Source organism: Hyla sarda, chromosome 6 (genome assembly GCF_029499605.1).
Source record: "Hyla sarda isolate aHylSar1 chromosome 6, aHylSar1.hap1, whole genome shotgun sequence".
NCBI lineage: Eukaryota > Metazoa > Chordata > Amphibia > Anura > Hylidae > Hyla > Hyla sarda.
The window spans coordinates 255,713,615-255,733,734 of record NC_079194.1 but is presented as its reverse complement, the minus strand read 5'-3'; the positions used below and the strand labels follow the sequence as shown (position 1 = coordinate 255,733,734).

The following is a 20,120-nucleotide window of genomic DNA, read 5'->3' as shown; positions in this document are numbered from 1 at the left end:
ATATACTACAGAGAAATTTGAGAAGTTCTTTCCAGCCTGACAACAGTGATCTCTACTGACACCTCTGTCCATGTCAGGAACTGCCCAGTAGGAGAGGTTTTCTATGGGGATATGATTCTAATCTGAACAGTTCTGACACGGCCAGAGGTGCCAGCAGAGAGCACTGTTGTCAGACTGGAAAGAAATTCACAATTTTCTCTGTTTTATACAGCAGCTAATATGTACTGGAAGGATTAAGATTTTTTAATAGAAGTAATTTACAAATCTGTTTAACTTTCAGGCACCAGTTGATTTGAAAACATTTGTTTTCTACTTCTTTCCACCGGAGTTCCCCTTTAAGCACCTGTGACCAATCTACCCCTCCCCCTAGAGGCAGAGTAGAAAAAAAAATGAAAAGGGCTGTTTAAAATGTTATCAGTGATCCCTCTATGTGCAAATGTAAGTATTAGCACAATCACTCCAGCTCCACAGATTCACTCCGCACAGCAGATATCTCCTCTTTTACAACTCTCTTTTGCATAAATAGTTATGTTTACTAAATAGCCCAAATGTAATCACTTTTAGACTATGTTTGATTCATTAAAGCCAATGAGCAGCCAGCAAAACCTTGGGCCTCATTTACTAAGAGTATAGGATTTTTACTAGTGTTTCAGACTTGCAGGAATCCACCAATTTACTATGGGGATGACAGATTTACTAGTTGGGAAAATGTTCTGACCAGCTTTTTCTAGGTGGAAATTTCCAGCCATTTATCCACAGGATTTTCTGTGAATTCAATAGCAAATAGGTCAGGTTGTGAAACCACGCCCCTTTTTGATCTGGACGCCTCATTTGCAACAGACTATGCCCCTTTTTTTGGCTTTTCACAATGTCGGGTTAGTTGAATTCTCCTGGTGCACACTGTCGCACAGTGGCCCTGATTTACTAAGAGTGTTGTGTAGGTTTCTTTGTGGGTTTAAATTCCCTACAATTTTTTTTCCCACGATATTTACTAAGGTTTCCCTACATTTTCCACTTTCCCTATATTTTGCTTTTTTTTTTTACACATGCTCTGATCTGTAGGGTTTTCCTCTGAAATCCCCCACATTTTCTGTGGAAACTTTAGTAAATATGTTGGGTTTTTATGAAAATGTGGGGAACACGCCCCTTTTCAGTGAGCGCGCCACCTTTTTAAGATGACCACGCCCCTTTTTCGCGGTTTCTTAGTTAAATGGAGAGTTAGTCGGGTTTTTTTCAATTCTGGCACAAATTCTAGCGCAGACAGAATTTCTGGCGCGATGTGCCAGAATCTGGTGTACAACCCGACAAAACATGTCGGGTTCGCAATAGTAAGTGAGGGCCAGAGACATGTCTGAGACACTGTGCACCAAAATAATTTGGAAAAACCCAACAAAAACTAGTGGGTTTTAGCTTAGTAAATGAGGGCCATTGTGGTATATGTTGGCAAACCTTTTTACGGCTTGGTATGTGTGAAGGAATTGTCATGTGAATGGAGCCTTACGCACATATCAAAATGATAACAGAATGTTAATCTGCACCAATACCACAGAGCCAGGTTACACTAAGTCTGGTCCCTCTCTATGTAAGGTCTTATGCACACAGGAGTGAGATACCACCTATGCCCTCTAGTTTCCCTCCCATAGACTACACCTATGATTCAAGATTTTAAAGGAAATGTATCATCAGAAAATGACAGATTGTTTAAATCAAGTTTTATGTCAATGGGGCTCTGCTTCACTGTTCACATGTCAGAATTTCCACGCCAGAAATTAAATTTCCTATGTCTGCAGAAAGAATAGACGTGTCTACTCTTTCTGCGGAATCCACATGGAAATGCATTGCTGTCTATGAGACGGCCCATTTCTGAGCGGTCCTAGCGCTCCGCTGTCGGGTGAATCTCTGCACAGAAATTTTCCGTGTGGACATTCACTCATGTGAAAGGGGACATCAATAGATAGATTAAACCGGATGTTTACAATAGCTGAAGCTCTGAACTCAGCCTCCCCCTCCCTGAGGAATAACCTTTGCAAAGGTCACAGAGCATGCTCAGTAATGTTTCAAACATATGTGATTTGGACAGGTCCAATAGAATAGAAACCGATTACCGGTAGAAAAAAAAGGAACATGCTTTAGTATCTGGCTCTGATCAAAAATTCTAGGTGATACATTGACTTTTAACAAAATGCACAATACAACAAAGAAAGAAGCCTGATATTTCAGAAAATAAATGAGGAAGAAAGTCTTAGGAAAAATGTATTTTAGTTTTACATATGCTTTGCATTGAATTATCCGCAAGTACATAACTCAGGTTAGTGCAGCCTTTGTAACACTCCATCTGCTGATACCATGTGAAGTCCAAAGCTATAGGTAACAAGAAATTTGGAACTGAAATACCCATTTTTCACAAAGGACAGAATCAAACCTACCATGACAGTGGATTGATAGGCTTTCCGTGTTGTTAAAGGAATGCATTGCCTACATTTTGTTCTGTACCACCACGGGGGGAATGGAGCATTACACAGTTCTCTTTACAATAGTGGGTCTTCCATGCCCTGATCGTTTATATAGGACATAACCCAACCTGTGGCATTTAAATCAAATTTCAGAGGAAAAGTGAGGGTCCCATTTCGGTAGGTATTTCTTACAACTGAGACCCTCACTTTTTGCTATTATGTTGCTTAAGATGGCTTGATAAGGGTCCTAGGTGGACCGACATGCCACACGCACTATTAGGCTAGGTTTCCACTTGTTTTTTTGCTAGCTTCTTGGGGAAAAATAAATTGCCAGAAAAACTGTCACTATATTTTCCTGTGTTTTCTGGTGTTTTTGGCTTTGTGTGGACTATTGCTATGTTTACCCCTTTTTTAAACTCTTAATAAAAAATAAAAACATTTTAAACCGCCATAGTCTCAACATGCTGCAGTTTCACTGAGCCAAAAATGCTGAAAAACTCAAAGAGGAGTGAAAAACTGCCAAAGACAAAAACGCCAAGTAGGTACGGCCTTTCATAAATCCCTACTGACTTGCAGCTAACATCTGGCGCTGTGTTTTTTGTTTTTTTTTTACTAAAAAAAATGCAGTGCAGCATTTGTGCTGCCTTTTTGGGTGTTTCCTGCCCAAAAAAATTTAAAAAAATTAAATAAGTGGAAACCAAGCCTTAGGGATATATATATATATAAACCTGTATAGATGACAATATAATTGGTTGCTATGGGCATCTGCACCTCTCTTCCTCCATACAGGTTTTTTTATAAATCCCCCTTCTAAAAGTCTTATACAGTTGGGAAAAGGAATATTATAGCACCAATAAATTGTGTTTCTTCATATGTCCTACTTACACGTGGATGTGCACATAAAATATATAAATCTATGTATATCGGAAGGCCGTGGACTGTTTTAGTCTGACAGATTGTTTACCTCCACGTTGTCAGTGCTGTTGTAACTAACAGCGAGCTGGAAATTGTGGGTCTGAAACTTACCCAGAGTTCAAAGTTCTGGCCCATACTACAATGTAGTAAATAAGTCATTATGCATTGCAGCGTGTTCCCTTCTTGTTATCTGCTGGGAGAACTGTGATAAGTCCTGATTTTTATGAGCTCAGTCAATTTATGATTTATTTGGTTTTATTTATAGAGTCTAAATTGTCCTGATGTAACAAGGTTGTACAATGGACAGTACGTTGTATTTTAGGGCATTCATATTTCCTAAGGAACATGTAGAGGTTACTGTCTCAGTCAAGCAGTGCTTCCCCTGGTGAATTAATTTGAGTAGGTTATCATGGCATAGGCTTAAAGGGGTACTCTGCTGCTCAGTGTTTGGAACAAACTGTTCCAAACTCTGGAGCTGGCGACAGGAGCTCGTGATGGCATAGCCCCGCCCCCTTATGACGTCACACCCCGCTCCCTCAATGCAAGTCTATGGGAGGGGGCGTGACAGCCATCACGACCCCTCCCATAGACTTGCATTGAGGGGGCAGAACGTGACATCATGAGGGGCGGGGCTATGATGTCACAAGGTCCCGGCGCTAGCTTCAGTATTCGGAACAGTTTGTTCCTAACGGAGAGCAGCGGAGTACCCCTTTAAGATCCAAAAAAATAAAAATATTCAGAGAACTCACATACATGGAGCAAGTAGTCAAAGCAAGGGAAAAGAGAGCAGAGCAGTTATTGTGTATACTTGTATGTAGAAGATACTACTGCTACTAGGGGTATTCCAGGATTTTTTTTTATTTGACTGTTCTACAGGGGCTGTAAAGTGTAGTTCATAATGTACTGTATGTACCTGTGTTTGATGGTGCACAGTATGCTGAGACATTACATCACTAGTCAGGTGTTCAAAGGGAGGATGAATTTGCTTCAATGGGTGGAGTGACCGCTGGGTGGGAGTGAGATCATTGTTCCGTGAATTGTAGGTTTTCAAAAACTGGAGACACCATGGTTAGAAAACACTGGTCTGTAGCATGGAAGGGATCTCAGGCGTGTTTCAATGGGTGGGGTGGCTGGTGTGTAGGAGGGAGAGAATTGACCTCACACTTACAAACAATAAATTATGGGACATGTAGTTGGAGGGAGGGAACTCAAACAGGAAATAGCAATTTCACAAAAAGATAGCGACAGCATTATGGTTCTCTCACAACATAGCCATTAAGCCCCAAGACAAGCGCAGATCCTTCCTAAGCATGTCCATTGCTGTCTGGCAGGTACGTACTAAAATCACCTTATGGTGGATAACCTCTTTAATAATCCCTAGGAAGCCCTAAGCCTGAAAAAGGGTATTAAAAGGGTTAAGGGCATGTTCTCAATTGGCATATACACAGCGTATTTTACACTGCGCACAATCTGCAGAAGGCGCGGCGTATCTGCGGCGTATCGCTCACCATACACACAAGGCTTTCCGGCGGCAGCCCTATGTGTGTGGTGAGTTTTGGAGGCGAGGCCGTGTGCCGACGTGACTGCGACGCCATCCAAAACTCACTGCACACATAGGGTTCCCGCCGGAAAGTCTTGTGTGCATGGTGAGCGAGGAACACGCAGCGCATTTCCCGCTGCTGCTGCAGATTTTACGCAGTGTGAAATACGCTGCATATACACCAAGTGGGAACGTGCCCTAAAGGAGTATTCCAGGATTTTTTTTCAGCCTTTAAGCCCACAATGCCAAGTATTAATACTGTATAATATGCTATTATTACCTTCTTGAGCCGCTTTGTCCCGTGGTCTCCAGGGATCGTGGCTATGCTGCAGGATGGGAGGATGGAAGGGATTTACTGAAGTTATGCTATCCACCCACAAACTGCAGCATAGCCCCACCCCTTGGAGGCCATGTGACATGATATATTGTCTCTGGTCACATGGAATGCCGGGAAAGGTCAGAGACAACAGTAAAATAAAAAGACTTGCACTCCAACGCTTCTGGCTGTGGGTCCGGTGCATGAAAAGAGAATTAAAGGGGTATTCCAGGAAAAAACTTTTTTTTATATATCATCTAGCTCCATAAAGTTAAACAGATTTGTAAATGACTTCTATTAAAAAAAATCTTCATCCTTTCAGTACTTATGAGCTTCTGAAGTTGAGTTGTTCTTTTCTGTCTAAGTGCTCTCTGATGACACCTGTCTCGGGAACCGCCCAGTTTAGAAGCCAATCCCCATAGCAAACCTCTTCTACTCTGTGCAGTTCCCGAGACAAGCAGAGATGTCAGCAGAGAGCAATGTTGTCAGACCGAAAACAACAACTCAACTTCAGCAGCTGATAATTATTGAAAGGATTAAGATTTTTTAATAGAAGTAATTTACAAATCTGATTAACTTTCTGGAGCCAGTTGAGATATATATATATATATATATTTTAAAAAGTTTCTTCCTGGAATACCCCTTTAAGTGGCACATGGAGGTAATATAAGCTTATTACAAAGTATTATAACTTGGCACCATGGGCTCAGAGACTAAAGAGAAATAAATCCTGGCAAACCCCTTTAAATAGTAAGATATTTCAATAAACATTACTATCAGTAATCAGGCTGCATCAATTACCTTCTTATAGCCATTTTTACACCATATTCTGTGGCGTCGTACACAGATTGTTTCACTCCCATCATGATACAATATATAAAGACTAGAATGTTACAGAACAGATAGTTACAACCTCAGAGGAAGCTGCATTTTACATAACTACCCAGAATTCATGTATTAGCCGCCTCCATGATGCAAATACTCATCTCCAGAAGGGCCAGCTGTTCCAACAATGTGGTAGGACACTATGAATCTGTGCTGGCCCATGTGACCAAAGCTCTTCTGTTTTTGATAGAATCATTATTAGTGTTGCTCGCAAATTTTTGCAATTCGAATTTTAATCGCGAATATCACATATTCGCGAATTCGCGAATATTACGACTATAGCAGTATATATTCGCAATTACAAAAATTTTTTTCACAGTACACGTCACACTGATCACTGCATCCCTCTCTGCTCTTCGCATATGCGCATATTCGCAAACATTTAACCCTCCCTTCTTTAATGGTATAGGGAACTCATGGGCTAGTGCAGTGGTCTTCAACCTGCGGACCTCCAGATGTTGCAAAACTACAACTCCCAGCATGCCCGGACAGCCATCGGCTGTCCGGGCATGCTGGGAGTTGTAGTTTTGAAACCTCTGGAGGTCCGCAGGTTGAAAACCACTGAAAAGGGATTGACGGGCGTAGAGTTCACTCGAGTATAAGCCGAGGGGGGCGTTTTCAGCACGAAAAATCATGCTGAAAAACTTGGCTTATACTCGAGTATATACGGTACTTTGATTCTCAGTAACTGGCTATAATCCGTGGGGGCACAGAGCACCGAGTGTTCAATTCCTCTATAATGCCGCCATAAGGGAATTGCATGGCAACCATTAACTGAATAGGCTTTATATGTACTGCACAGATGTGCTGGAACTATAAGAGTACGTTCACATGAGCAGATCCACAGCACGTATTACGTTGCGGATCTGACGCTAAAGGACCGCTGTATGCTGCCTTTTCAGGTGCCTGCTGGGAGTGGCAATACGCCGCTATGAGCAGACACACTGAAGTCATGTGCGAGTCGCTGCTCATGCGCGGTGTACTCGCACACATCGCACCCGCTCCCTCTGCTCTATGAGCGAGTATACTGCGCATGCACACAGCAACTCGCCCATCGCAGTGTGTCTGCTCGGTCTGTCAGCAGCGAATCCACAGTGTAATACGCACTGGGGATCCACTCGTGTGAATGTACCGTAAAGGGGTTTTCTGGGAACCTGTCCACATGTTGTGTGTGATATTACAACTTGGCTCCATTCACTTTAATAGAACTAAGCTGCAATACCACACCCAACCTGATGACAGGTGTGTTGCTGTTGTTTTAATCCTGGAGAACCATATTTAAAGGGGTACTCCAGCCTTAATACATCTTATGGCCTATCCAAAGAACAGGGAATAAGATATCTGATCGAGGGGGTCCCGCCGCTGGGGACACCCACAATCTGTCATTCAGCACCCACCTCTGCAAGCTCTCCGCAGCACTGAAGGCTCCGAGTGTGCCCCCCTCCCATAGTTCCTTCTCCCTCCCATCACGCCCCCTCCCATGGACTTGCGTTGAGGGGGCGGGGCGTGACGTTACATGGGGCGGAGTCATGACGTCACAATACTACGTCCCGTGGCCATTACACTGCACACTCGGAGCCTTCAGTGCTGCAGAGAGCTGGCAAAGGTGGGTGCTGAATGACAGATTGCGGGGGTCACCAGTGGTGGCACCGCCACGATCAGATATCTTATAAGATGTATTAGGACCGGAGTACCCCTTTAAATAAACACAGCTCCCATACATCTTCAATATCTATTGGCCAAGTGCTTATTTAGCTTAAAACTCTTCCTTCTGAACCTTTACTAATAAAATATATGTAAAACCCCAATAGGGTCCATCAGACAGATCCAGGTGCACTTTCACAGGGGCCCACTAAGGCTCTGTCACCCATGGGCCCACATAAACCCCTAATACACATTTTACTGATACTGGCAGACCAACTAATGTAAATGGAGGTGTCCCATGTCAGCGGAAAGAAGAATTGAGCCGTTGTGTTTTAGCCTGCCTAACCCTTTTGTTCTCAGGAGACCTAAGCAATTGCCAAATGTGGTTTGGTAGTCTGGTAGTGGCTTATTCCCCTTTTCCCATTCAGAAGCCATACATGCTTGGCTTGGCTGAGCATCCATGTAAATGGGGGGGGGAGATAGCTGTCAGCCAAGTAATTACGTATAGTAAGTGCTATATGAAGTGAGCACTTGCATTTTTAAGGGGAACCTGTCATGCAGTACATGAAGTCCTATCTATGGGACTGATTGATATATGGTTTTGTGGGGAAAGATTCAATACAACTTGTAATTTATTCCTTTAAAGCTCCGCTGTTTCTGGTTTTAGGAATCCATTGGGCCGTCCTAGACAATGATATGCGCAGCCATACAGCAAAGAATCAATCACAATAGGACCACCCACTGGACTCCTAAGACCAGAAAGAGAAAGGATAACAAGAAATGAAATAGAAATTCGACTAAATCATTTCAAGAAAGAGGAGGGATGCCACAAGTTAAATAACTATTATCTTAAATTAATTGCTGTCATTATTTTTATTTCTGTATTATTACAGTCCCCATGATCAATATAAAGAAATAATAGAAATATAAAGAGTAAGAGATAAGACATGCAAAGTAGCTTTTATTACAAGTGTTATCACAAGAAGGAAGTTAGGATATAGTAAATGAACCGGCCAAAAAATCCCATATAAAGCATTTAACACCCTGCAACTTGTTCATAAGCTAATAATGTGTGATGACCATATGTCAGTATAATATTATAAAGTTCATTATTACTACCTGTGGATAGAAGGACGAAACAGTTTCATTTTTCCATTGGGCAGAACTTCAGATTTTCTTGGCTCGCATTGACACGTATCTTCATTGCTGAATCATACTAATGCCTGATAACCTAATGTATTTCACCTATTTATCAATAATTTATTACCTCGACAATAGATTAGTTCTAGGTGTTATTGGGATAGCAATCTAATGTGTGTGCCAAAGTCATGATAGCCGTAGGCTCACTAAAGACTAACTGCACTTGCACCCAAGGTAGGTGGGTTAGAGCTGCGCTGACTTGAATACTAGATTAAAGGGGTACTCCGCTGCTCAGCGTTTGGAACAGCCATCACGCCCCGTCCCATAGACTTGCATTGAGGGGGCGGGGCATGACATCATGAGGAGGCGGGACTAAGACATCACAAGCTCCCAGCGCTGACTCTAAGCATTCGGAACATTTTGTTCCAAACGCTGAGCAGTGGAGTACCCCTTTAAGCTTTCATAAAGCTATTTATAAAGATTAATATTTCCTTCACACAGTGTATACAGACCCTATACCCTAATGGTATAAATGAAATCATAGGAAATGGGCTAGAGGTAACAATTTAACATGCAGATACCATATTGTTGTTGGACAGGAGTCTCTTATAATAATAAGGGCAAGAAGAAGAAAGGGTCGATTACTAACTGTGCTTTATTATTATATCACACAAGTAATCATTATGTAAAAAAAACTACTTACTTAAATTAAAAGGATATTTCTGTTTGTTCCTGCTTCTAAAATGAAGCTGTAACCAGAGGCGGACTGGAAGGCGCTGGGACAGGAGCTGCAGGGGACAGGGAGTAATGAGTATCACTTATTTATATTTGACCATGCCCCTTGTATAGATAAAAAAATTTGATACTGGAATACCTCTTTAGTACAGTCTCTATCTACCTATCATGCCCGTTAAAGGGGATGTCCAATAGGATAACTTTTTTTTAAGACATTAAAAAATTAACGCGGGAAAGTTACACAATTTGCTTAACGCCCATTGACTTTAATGGGAGTTACAGAAACAGCATAGTCCCGTGAGACAGGCTGTTTACATAACTCCCAGAGTTATGCACAAATAAAAGTAGCTTGCTGGGCTAAGTTGTTTGTGCAACTCCCATTAATGTCAATGGGTGATAAGCAAATGGCTTAACTTCACCCCTTTGGATGCTTTTGGCTTTTCCAACTACATCCGGCAGCCACAAGCAGGCTGGAGGTGGCCAATTGACAAGATGGGACAGTCACTTCTAATCTTGGAAGCCACCAAAAATACTGTAAATAAAATAGTTTTTACACAAGCAGTGATATTTTTTATCATGTTCCATATTAAAGAATTTGACATACTAGATGTTAGTAAGGGAGTCACCAAGAGATCCATCCAGAGAGGAAATATTTGTTTTCGTGTCTGGTGTCTGTTTGCTTATACTATTGTTCCTATAGCTTTGTTTGTGAAGTGCTTACTTTTCACGAGCTACATAGAAAAAGACAATATGCACTTAAACATCTGTGATATAGATCAATTTTCCTCAATACTATTAAAATGGTCAAACCTTGTCTGTCACATGTAAGACCAGAGCGGGACATACCATTGTTGGTTACAATATCACCGCATATAATGCTGCACATACGTATTAGACAAATGTTGATATCAGCTGGGTCTGGGGAAAACAAGGATTGGTCGTGTTGGATTTCATGACGCCTCAGTACTATATTGAGTGATAAAGTCGCCTCTCCCCTACTGAATAAACAGGCGGAGGTTGGAGGGGGGGGGGGGGGGGTTAGACACCAACCGGTATGACATGCATCCTCTTATGTCAAGATACTTACAAAAAATACAATTTTTTTAGGTATGTTACGCTTTATAGAGGTTGTTGCTTTCCTTTCTTATTGCCTGTGGTTTTCCGAATATTGTATCAATTATATTAGAGAGAGAATGTAATTCAATTGTTTACTGCATCAATCCCTGTTGTTTGGTCATGGAATCTCTAGGGATGGGTTTTATTAACTTTGATGAGAAGTAACAACCTTTGCAGTACTCAACCTTCCATTACTCAACCTTTTGTACCTGAATGGTAGATAAAAGTATGTGTATATATGTTTCATTGACGTCTACACTGTAATACTAAAGATCAAAGCATAAAGGACTCATTCCAAGCGCAAAGTGATAACAGTCATTTGTGTAAGGACTAGAATATATAATATATTCCATGTTATCCAAGTGAATATTGACAGCAAGAAGTGACAAACAGGCGACTACATTTCTAGTATAGCCCCAAAAATGATAACTTCTGATCTGATAGACAGGTCCAGTCATATAGTCTGTAAAATGTGTGTAACTTGCTGTATATGACTTGAACTGAATAACTTTTTTCAACAACAAATTCACACAGGGTGTCTCAAAAGTAAGTAAACACTCCTTATATTAAAAAAAAAAGAAACAAAAGAAAAAGAAAGCTTTGGCAGATGGTGAATTAATTCTAGACAAAATATTGTTCATCTTAAATGGTCACTGTCATTTTAAAGGGGTACTCTGCCCACACACATGTTATCCCCTATCCAAAGCATAGGGGATAAGATGTCTGATCGCGGGGGTCCCTCCGCTGGGACCCCCACGATCTCTGTGCAGCACTCTTGCCACCACCAGCATTCTAAACAATAGGGAGATCGCAGTGGGTGGAGTACCCTTTTAAACACCTTCCCTTTATTTCATAGCCTAGAGGATTCTTAACACAATTATAAATCACTCAATTAACCGAAAAAAGAACAAATGGAAAAACCAGCGCTCGGAGGCAGTATATAACATAATAACAATCAAACAAAAATGTAGTAGATTGTCACTGAAATGGACTTACTTCACTAGGGGAGATGTGTAGGTACAGTAACCTTTCACATCATCCCCTTCCAGGAGAGTATGACAAAAAAGCCCGGAGGTCCGTGGATGGATAGGGTAGGTTTTATTGCGACGCGTTTCGGAGGGCTTACAGGATCGCCTCCTTCCTCAGGCATAACGATATGCCTGAGGAAGGAGGCGATCCTGTAAGCCCTCCGAAACGCGTCGCAATAAAACCTACCCTATCCATCCACGGACCTCCGGGCTTTTTTGTCATACTCTCCTGGAAGGGGATGATGTGAAAGGTTACTGTACCTACACATCTCCCCTAGTGAAGTAAGTCCATTTCAGTGACAATCTACTACATTTTTGTTTGATTGTTATTATGTTATATACTGCCTCCTAGCGCTGGTTTTTCCATTTGTTCTTTCTTCTTACACGGACCACGGCACTGTGATTCCGGCTCACCCTGCGCCCTCCCTAAGGGATGTCTACATGACGGAGATTGTTTCAGTATATAAGTGACAAGAGGACTCCAGGTGTTAGTGGGGGATCACTGTCCCGTGACCTCCCACATACACCGGGTGAGTACAAACCTCTCCTACTTTCAATCGCTTTTGGGATTTGAGCGCCGCCTCTTTCTGTTTTATCTATTATATTTTCAATTAACCGAAAATGACACCTTGCCCCAGAAAACAGCAAAATTAGTAACATCTACATCAGGACAAATGACAGGAAGTGGAAAGTTGAGCTTAGCATGTGATGTGCGCAGGAGAGAGGGAGGTAGCATGAGAAAGCCTGGGCGGTGTACCTAGAAGCTGAGTCTACCTCATGAAAATAATCCACACTAATCCTCAAAAGTAAATCAAGGCTTCCCTCATCTCTCACCGCCATAAATCTCTGTGCAGCTTTGCCTTTAATTAATTGTTAATTCCAGTGAACCGACTGCAATAAGTGCACAGTGCTTAGTGTAACCATTTCCTTGCTGTGATCCTACAGCTGTTTCTTTTATTTTTGCCCACATATCATCTTGCAAACCGAGTGCATCAATAACACCTTCTCTCTCCACATTCCATATAGTACTGTACTATGTAAATCTTTCCCTAGCACAAGTGTTTCGGTGAACGTTCATCCGGAATGCGAACAAAGGATAGCCTTAACACATAAAAATTATGGGGCATATTGAAGGCAAAACCACTTTTTACCATTTGAATAAATAAAGCTTTATTTAACACTAAGCACACAATTTTTGTGAAATTCTCTACCTCCTTATTTAAAAAACTGAAGTTGAATCTAAGATGGTAACCATATTGGTGACTTGGCCTAAGGTTTTCCCCTTCACTCACGGCTAGAGATGAGCGAATTTACAGTAAATTCGATTCGTCACAAACTTCTCGGCTCGGCAGTTGATGACTTATCCTACATAAATTAGTTCAGCTTTCAGGTGCTCCCGTGGGCTGGAAAAGGTGGATACAGTCCTTGGAGACTCTTTCCTAGGAATGTATCCACCTTTTCCAGCCCACATGAGCACCTGAAGGCTGAACTAATTTATGCAGGATAAGTCATCAACTGCCGAGCCGAGAAGTTTGTGACTAATCGAATTTACTGTAAGTTCGCTCATCTCTACTCACGGCTCTAAAATTAGATCATCATCTGTCTAATCATTTTTATTTTAGATGGGTGTTTCCTTACATTTGAGACACCCTGTATTATTAACATTTTTGATCATACTTTTGTTTTTATGTTGTGCATTTTATGGTAGAAATAACATGTAATCTTTATTTTGTAGGTCAATGCAATTAAACTGATGCCCATTGTATATATTTTTAATTATTGTATTACTTTAATAAAAATGCAAACTATGCACTATGAGCATGTTTAAAATTGTCTTTTTCTGACCACAATACTTTTTTATTTTTCCATATATGGGGCTATATGAGGGCTATTTTTTGTGCCATGATCTGCAATTTTTATTGGTACCATTTTTGTTTTATGGGACTTCTTGATCACTTTTTATTAAAAAAAAAATTTCTGTGATAAAAAATCTGCATATTTTGGCCATACCAAAATGTTATTTTATTTTTGTACACTGGATAAAGAATGTTAATTTTATTATTTGTTATTAGGGGAGGAGCTTTTATATAATTTTAATTATAATACATTTTTTTATTGTAGACTTTTATATGCAATCATTAGATTGCATTCACTGTATAATGCTATGCCTGTTGCATAGCATTATACAGTGTAATTGTCGCTCCACTGATGACTAAGCTAACCAGCATCAATCACTTATACCTTTAGATGTCATGATTGGTATAGATCCTTGCATCTAAAAAGGTAATGACATCCTTGATGGCAAGGGCATACATGTATGCTAAATATTGTCTAGGGGTTAAAGAGAATCTGACAGCAGGATCACCCACACTAACCTGAATATACAGGTAGATAGTGCGAGGAGTGACCCTGTTCAGGAGATATTCATCTTGTTGCTAATATGGTAATTCCTTCTTCTGTGCAATGGAGATGGGCTGTTGCTTTATGAAAAATGCTTTTTCCTGCCCTCATCGGCTTATGTCACCACCCATTTCGGGCGATAACTTCCCCTTCATGAACTTGCTGAGGAAGAGGGGATGAATATTTATGGAAGGGGTGGAGTTTTTGAACAGAGCGGGTGGGAGAAACCGTTGCACTTACAGCAGCAGCCCGCCTCCATGGTGTAGGAGAAGGAATTACCATATTAGTAACAAGATGGCTGCACTGATTTACGCAAGACAAGTAGCGTTAGAAACTGTCGGATTCCCTTTAAAGGAGTATTCTAGCATTCGGAAGTAAAGGTTCAGCTGTCATGCTTTCTCCCATAGACTTGCATTGAGGGGGCGTGGCCGAGATGTCACGAGGGGCATGGCCGACAGCCACAGCACGAAAACAGTGTTTTCGTTACATTTACTTCCGAACGCTGGCCAGTGGAGTACCCCTTTAAAAGATGTTTAATAAAAGCTATGCACATATATAAACAATCCAAAGAAAATAGAAATGGCCGCAGCAAAAAATAGCTTTATTCCATCACAATGGTGTGCAACGTTTCAGCTGAAAAAGGCTGCATGGGCAGCTGAAACGTTGCACACCATTGTGATGGAATGAAGCTATTTTTTGCACTGGAGTTTTGCTGCGGCCATTTCTATTTTCTTTGGATTGTTTATAGCCCACTGACCCCAGTGGCGGATCCAGGGGGGAGGCAACGGGGCAATTGCCCCCCCCGAGATTGCCGCACGCAGCACCCGCCCCACCACCTTGCATGGTAGAGCCGAAGCTGTAAGCTCCAGCTCCACCATTCACTGAACTTTCACACGCTGTGATTACAGTGTGTGAGCTGCGGGGACGCGATCCACTAGAGGCCGGCGCGATGACGTCACATCATCGCGCCGGCGCCCGGAGATCCTGTCCCCGCAGCCCGCATTCTGTAAGTAGTGAAGAGTATGCACAGGGGCCAGGGGATTTGGGGAAACTATATACAGGAGGAGGGGGTGGGGGAGGGGATTTAAAAACTTGGAAAAAGGGAATATTTAATGTGTAGGGCAAAGCACAGGGGGCATTATATGGGAAGAGCACATGGCAGGGGGCCCCCCTGTGCTGTGCCCCTCACATATAATGCCCCCTGTGCTGTGTCCCACACATATAATTTATATGTTTGGGGCACAGCACAGGGGGCATTATATGTGAGGGGCATAGCACAGGGGGCATTATATGTGAGGGGCATAGCACAGGGGGCATTATATGAAATAATGCCCCCTGTGCTGTGCCCCTCACATATAATGCCCCCTGTGCTGTGTCCCACACATATAAATTATGTGTGTGGGGCACAGCACAGGGGGCATTATATGAAATAATGCCTCCTGTGCTGTGCCCCTCACATATAATGCCCCCTGTGCTGTGCCCCTCACATATAATGCCCCCTGTGCTGTGTCCCACACATATAAATTATATGTGTGGGGCACAGGGGGCATTATATGTGAGGGGCACAGCACAGGGGGCATTATATGTGAGGGGCACAGTACAGGAGGCATTATTTCATATAATGCCCCCTGTGCTGTGCTCCACACATATAATGCCCCCTGTGCTGTGCCCCACACATATAAATTATATGTGTGGGGCACAGGGGGCATTATATGTGAGGGGCACAGCACAGGGGGCATTATATGTGAGGGGCACAGCACAGGAGGCATTATTTCATATAATGCCCCCTGTGCTGTGCTCCACACATATAATGCCCCCTGTGCTGTGCCCCACACATATAAATTATATGTGTGGGGCACAGCACAGGGGCCATTATATGTGAGGGGCACAGCACAGGGGCCATTTTATGTGAGGGGCACAGCACAGGAGGCATTATTTCATATAATGCCCCCTGTGCTGTGCTCCACACATATAATGCCACCTGTGCTGTGCCCCACACATATAATGCCCTGTGCTTTGCCCCACACATATAATGCCCCCTGTGCTGTGCCTATCACATATAATGCCCCATAATGCACCCCTCACATATAATTCCCCCATCACGCACCCCTCACATATAATGCCCCCATCATGCACCCCTCATATATAATGCCCCCATCATGCGCCCTTCACATATAATGCCCCTGTCATGTGCCCCTCACATATAATGCCCCTGTCATGCGCCCCTCACATATAATGCCCCCCTGTGCTGTGCCCCTCACAAATAATGCCCCCTGAGGGGACAGGATGGGGGCATTATATGTGAGGGGCACATTACAGGGGGCATTATATGTGAGGGGCACATGATGGGGGCATTATATGTGAGGGGCAAAGAACGGGGGCATTATATGTGAAGGGCACAGCACAGGGGGCAATATATGTTAGGGACACAGGACAGAGGGCATTATTATTATGTGGGGGGAACAGGACGGGTCATAATTATTCTATGTAGGGGCACAAGATGGGGCATTATTACTATATGTAAAGGCACAGAGTGTTCTGCATTTCAGAAGTATAGTGTATATGATGAGGAATTTCTGGGGTGGTACGTTTTTTATGGGTCACAAAACATTTGGGTATTTTATTCAGAGGGTGTAATGCGCAGCAAGTTATATTCAGAGAGTGCAGTGTTTGGTAGCATTAAATTTAGAGAGTATTATATTCAGAGGGTGCAGTGTGTGGTAGTATTATATTCAGAGGGTACAGTGTGTGGTAGTATTATATACAGAGGGTGCAGTGTGTGGTAGTATTATATTCAGAGGGTGCAGTGTGTGGTAGTATTATATACAGAGGGTACAGTGTGTGGTAGTATTATATTCAGAGGGTACAGTGGGTGGTAGCATTATATACAGAGGGTACAGTGTGTGGTAGTATTATATTCAGAGAGGGCAGTGTGTGATAGTATTATATTCAGAGAGTGAAGTGTGTTGTAGTATTACATTTAGAGAACACAGTGTGTGGTAGTATTATATTCAGAGGGCACAGTGTGTGGTAGTATTATATTTAGATGGCGCAGTGTGTGGTAGTATTACATAGTTACATAGTTACATAGTTAGTACGGTCGAAAAAAGACATTTGTCCATCAAGTTCAACCAGGGAATTAAGGGGTAGGGGTGTGGCGCGATATTGGGGAAGGGATGAGATTTTATATTTCTTCATAAGCATTAATGTTATTTTGTTCCAGGAATGTATCTAATCCTGTTTTAAAGCTGTTAATTGTTCCTGCTGTGACCAGTTCCTGAGGTAGACCGTTCCATAAATTCACAGTCCTCACGGTAAAGAAGGCGTGTCGCCCCTTGAGACTAAACCTTTTCTTCTCCAGACGGAGGGAGTGCCCCCTCGTCCTTTGGGGGGGTTTAACCTGGAACAGTTTTTCTCCATATTTTTTGTATGGGCCATTAATATACTTATATACGTTTATCATATTATATTCAGAGGGTACAGTGTGTGATAGTATTATATACAGAGGGTACGGTGTGGCGGTATTATATTCAGAGGGTACAGTGTGTTGTATATTCAGGAGGTACAGTGTGTCAGAATTATATTCAGAGGGTGTGTGGTGGTACTGTATTAGAAGAATACAGTGTCTGGCAGTACTATAATAATTATTGTTTTCATATAGAGGATCAGAATCCGCTGACATAGAAACCATCTGGGCGTCAAGATCTGCTGAGAGAAAATATAGCTGGAACAATTCCTGGCGGTATGTACCATCTGAATTAGATAAGGAAAGACTATAGAGAAGACATCACCTGTAGTCACTGATATCATTGTGTATTCTCCTCACTATAGAGAAGGCGTCACCTGTAGTCACTGATATCATTGTGTATTCTCCTCACTATAGAGAAGACGTCACCTGTAGTCACTGATATCATTGTGTATTCTCCTCACTATAGAGAAGACGTCACCTGTAGTCACTGATATCATTGTGTATTCTCCTCACTATAGAGAAGACGTCACCTGTAGTCACTGATATCATTGTGTATTCTCCTCACTATAGAGAAGACGTCACCTGTAGTCACTGATATCATTGTGTATTCTCCTCACTATAGAGAAGACGTCACCTGTAGTCACTGATATCATTCTGTATCCTCCTGTGTGTGTCCCATCAGAGCTAGAGTCACTTGTAAGTTCTGCAGTAATGATGGTTGAAACAACAACTCCCAGCATCCCCTCACCACTGCTTAGGTCATACTGGGAGCTGTAGTTTTAAATGGTAAAAACCTCTTTAGCACTTTCCCATTCTGTGGCAATTGGTATATTTGATAATTATTCTGACATGTGAGCACGGCCTAAGAGTCTTAAACAAGGTTAGGACTGTATGATACATTTAATAATATTGTAAGTTCCGTGAGCAACATCTTGTTTTCTGTCTGCCAACACAAAAATACTCTAATAGTGCCCCTCCCGAGACTCCACTCTGGATCCGCCCCTGACTGACCCGGGCTCAAGGCCACTGGCATTCAACACATATTGGACTTTGAGGTGCTGCTCCAACTCTAATCTCTCCCACATATATATATATTTATATTCCAGATGTAAAACTTGTCTGTGTGTAGTAAACAACATAGCAAACCTGCAATGTGCACCGAACAATTCACAACTACAATGCAAACTACATAAAACTCAATGCTTGCAGAAGAGAAATATAGATTAAAAGAACTTTCTTTGCCTTTGAACCTGTGTTAGACGGCTGTATCTATTGACCACACCCCAAGCTTGACTAGAAATATCATCGTAACGCTGCTTTCCTTTACTTAAAAAGCATCTCCGCCCAAATAATAAAACATACACCTTTTTTTTATAATGCCCTGTTCTCTTGTTCATGAATCCTTTACTGCACGCAAGTCCATAAAGGTCTATGTTACAGGTCTATAAGCCGGACTATGGTGCTGTAATTTTTATTCTTGGAGGTTTAAAAAAAAACAAAAAAAAACAAACAAACAACAAAACGCCTTTGTGTGTCTTTGTATTAGCATTGTATAGACTATTGGTTCCATGTTACAGATCTGTATACTGTAGATCCAGAACACAGTTGTGTGTTTGAGCCCTTGGTCTGCACAGCGTTTCACTTGTTGTAGCAACATGTTGTGCTCCAGAGCTGCTCTTCCTAAGGAATACAAACTTAAAATGATACATTTTGCCCTAGATGAAATAAAATAAAGAGACAATGGGGGAGATTTATCAAAACCTGACCAGAGGAAAAGTTGCCCAGTTGCTCATAGCAACCAATCAGCTTGCTTCTTTCATTTTTAACAAAGCCTCTGCAAAATGAAAGAAGTAATCTGATTGGTTGCTATGGGCAACTGGGCAACTTTTCCTCTGGGCAGGTTTTGATAAATCTCCACCAATTACTTTTAAAGCAAGACTTTAATTAATGCACATTAAAAATATAAAAAAGAAATATCCCTGTGACATGTCATAAAAACGAAGGAAACACCGACACGTTTCGAGCTGATTCTAACTCTTAATCATGGCAAATAGTAAAGTGAAAAGAACCGGCTTATATACCTGTATCAATGCATCAAACTAATGGAGAGCAGGCACAGACACCAGAGGCGTGGGCCGAATCTAAAAAGTTCCTGTGTCGCTAAAATAACCCGGGAAAAGCAACACAGGCGCGTATGTATAATACAAAGACAAAAAAATAATAGCAAAAAATGAAAAAATTCATTTACAAACTACAAACCATACCACGGAATACTAAACAAATCGGATGCCTAGATATGAATGTAGTAAGATAGATAGACCAAAAAGAATGTATGTCTGGTGCAAAAACATATCAAAAGAAAATATCTACACCACGATTTTGTATATATAATAATTAACACTGATATTACATTTTTCTACAGTTTATATTGTGTGTGGGAATATATAGCATACGGACAAACTACGGTCATAATACTGCA

General features: G+C 41.8%; 1 protein-coding gene across 5 annotated transcripts in view; it reads right to left on the bottom strand.

Moving 5' to 3' along the window:
- The window catches only part of EPS8L2 (EPS8 like 2), a 258,012-nt gene that overhangs the window by 66,006 nt on the left and 171,886 nt on the right, over window positions 1-20,120 (bottom strand). For 4 of the 5 annotated variants that reach the window (XR_008845306.1, XM_056527018.1, XM_056527017.1 and 1 more), the window contains exon 2: window positions 9,597-9,681. The exons of the other annotated variant lie outside the window; for it this stretch is intronic. The gene's annotated coding sequence lies outside the window, so the exon portion shown is untranslated. The remainder of the gene's footprint in view (window positions 1-9,596; window positions 9,682-20,120) is intronic. 5 annotated transcript variants of the gene reach the window in all.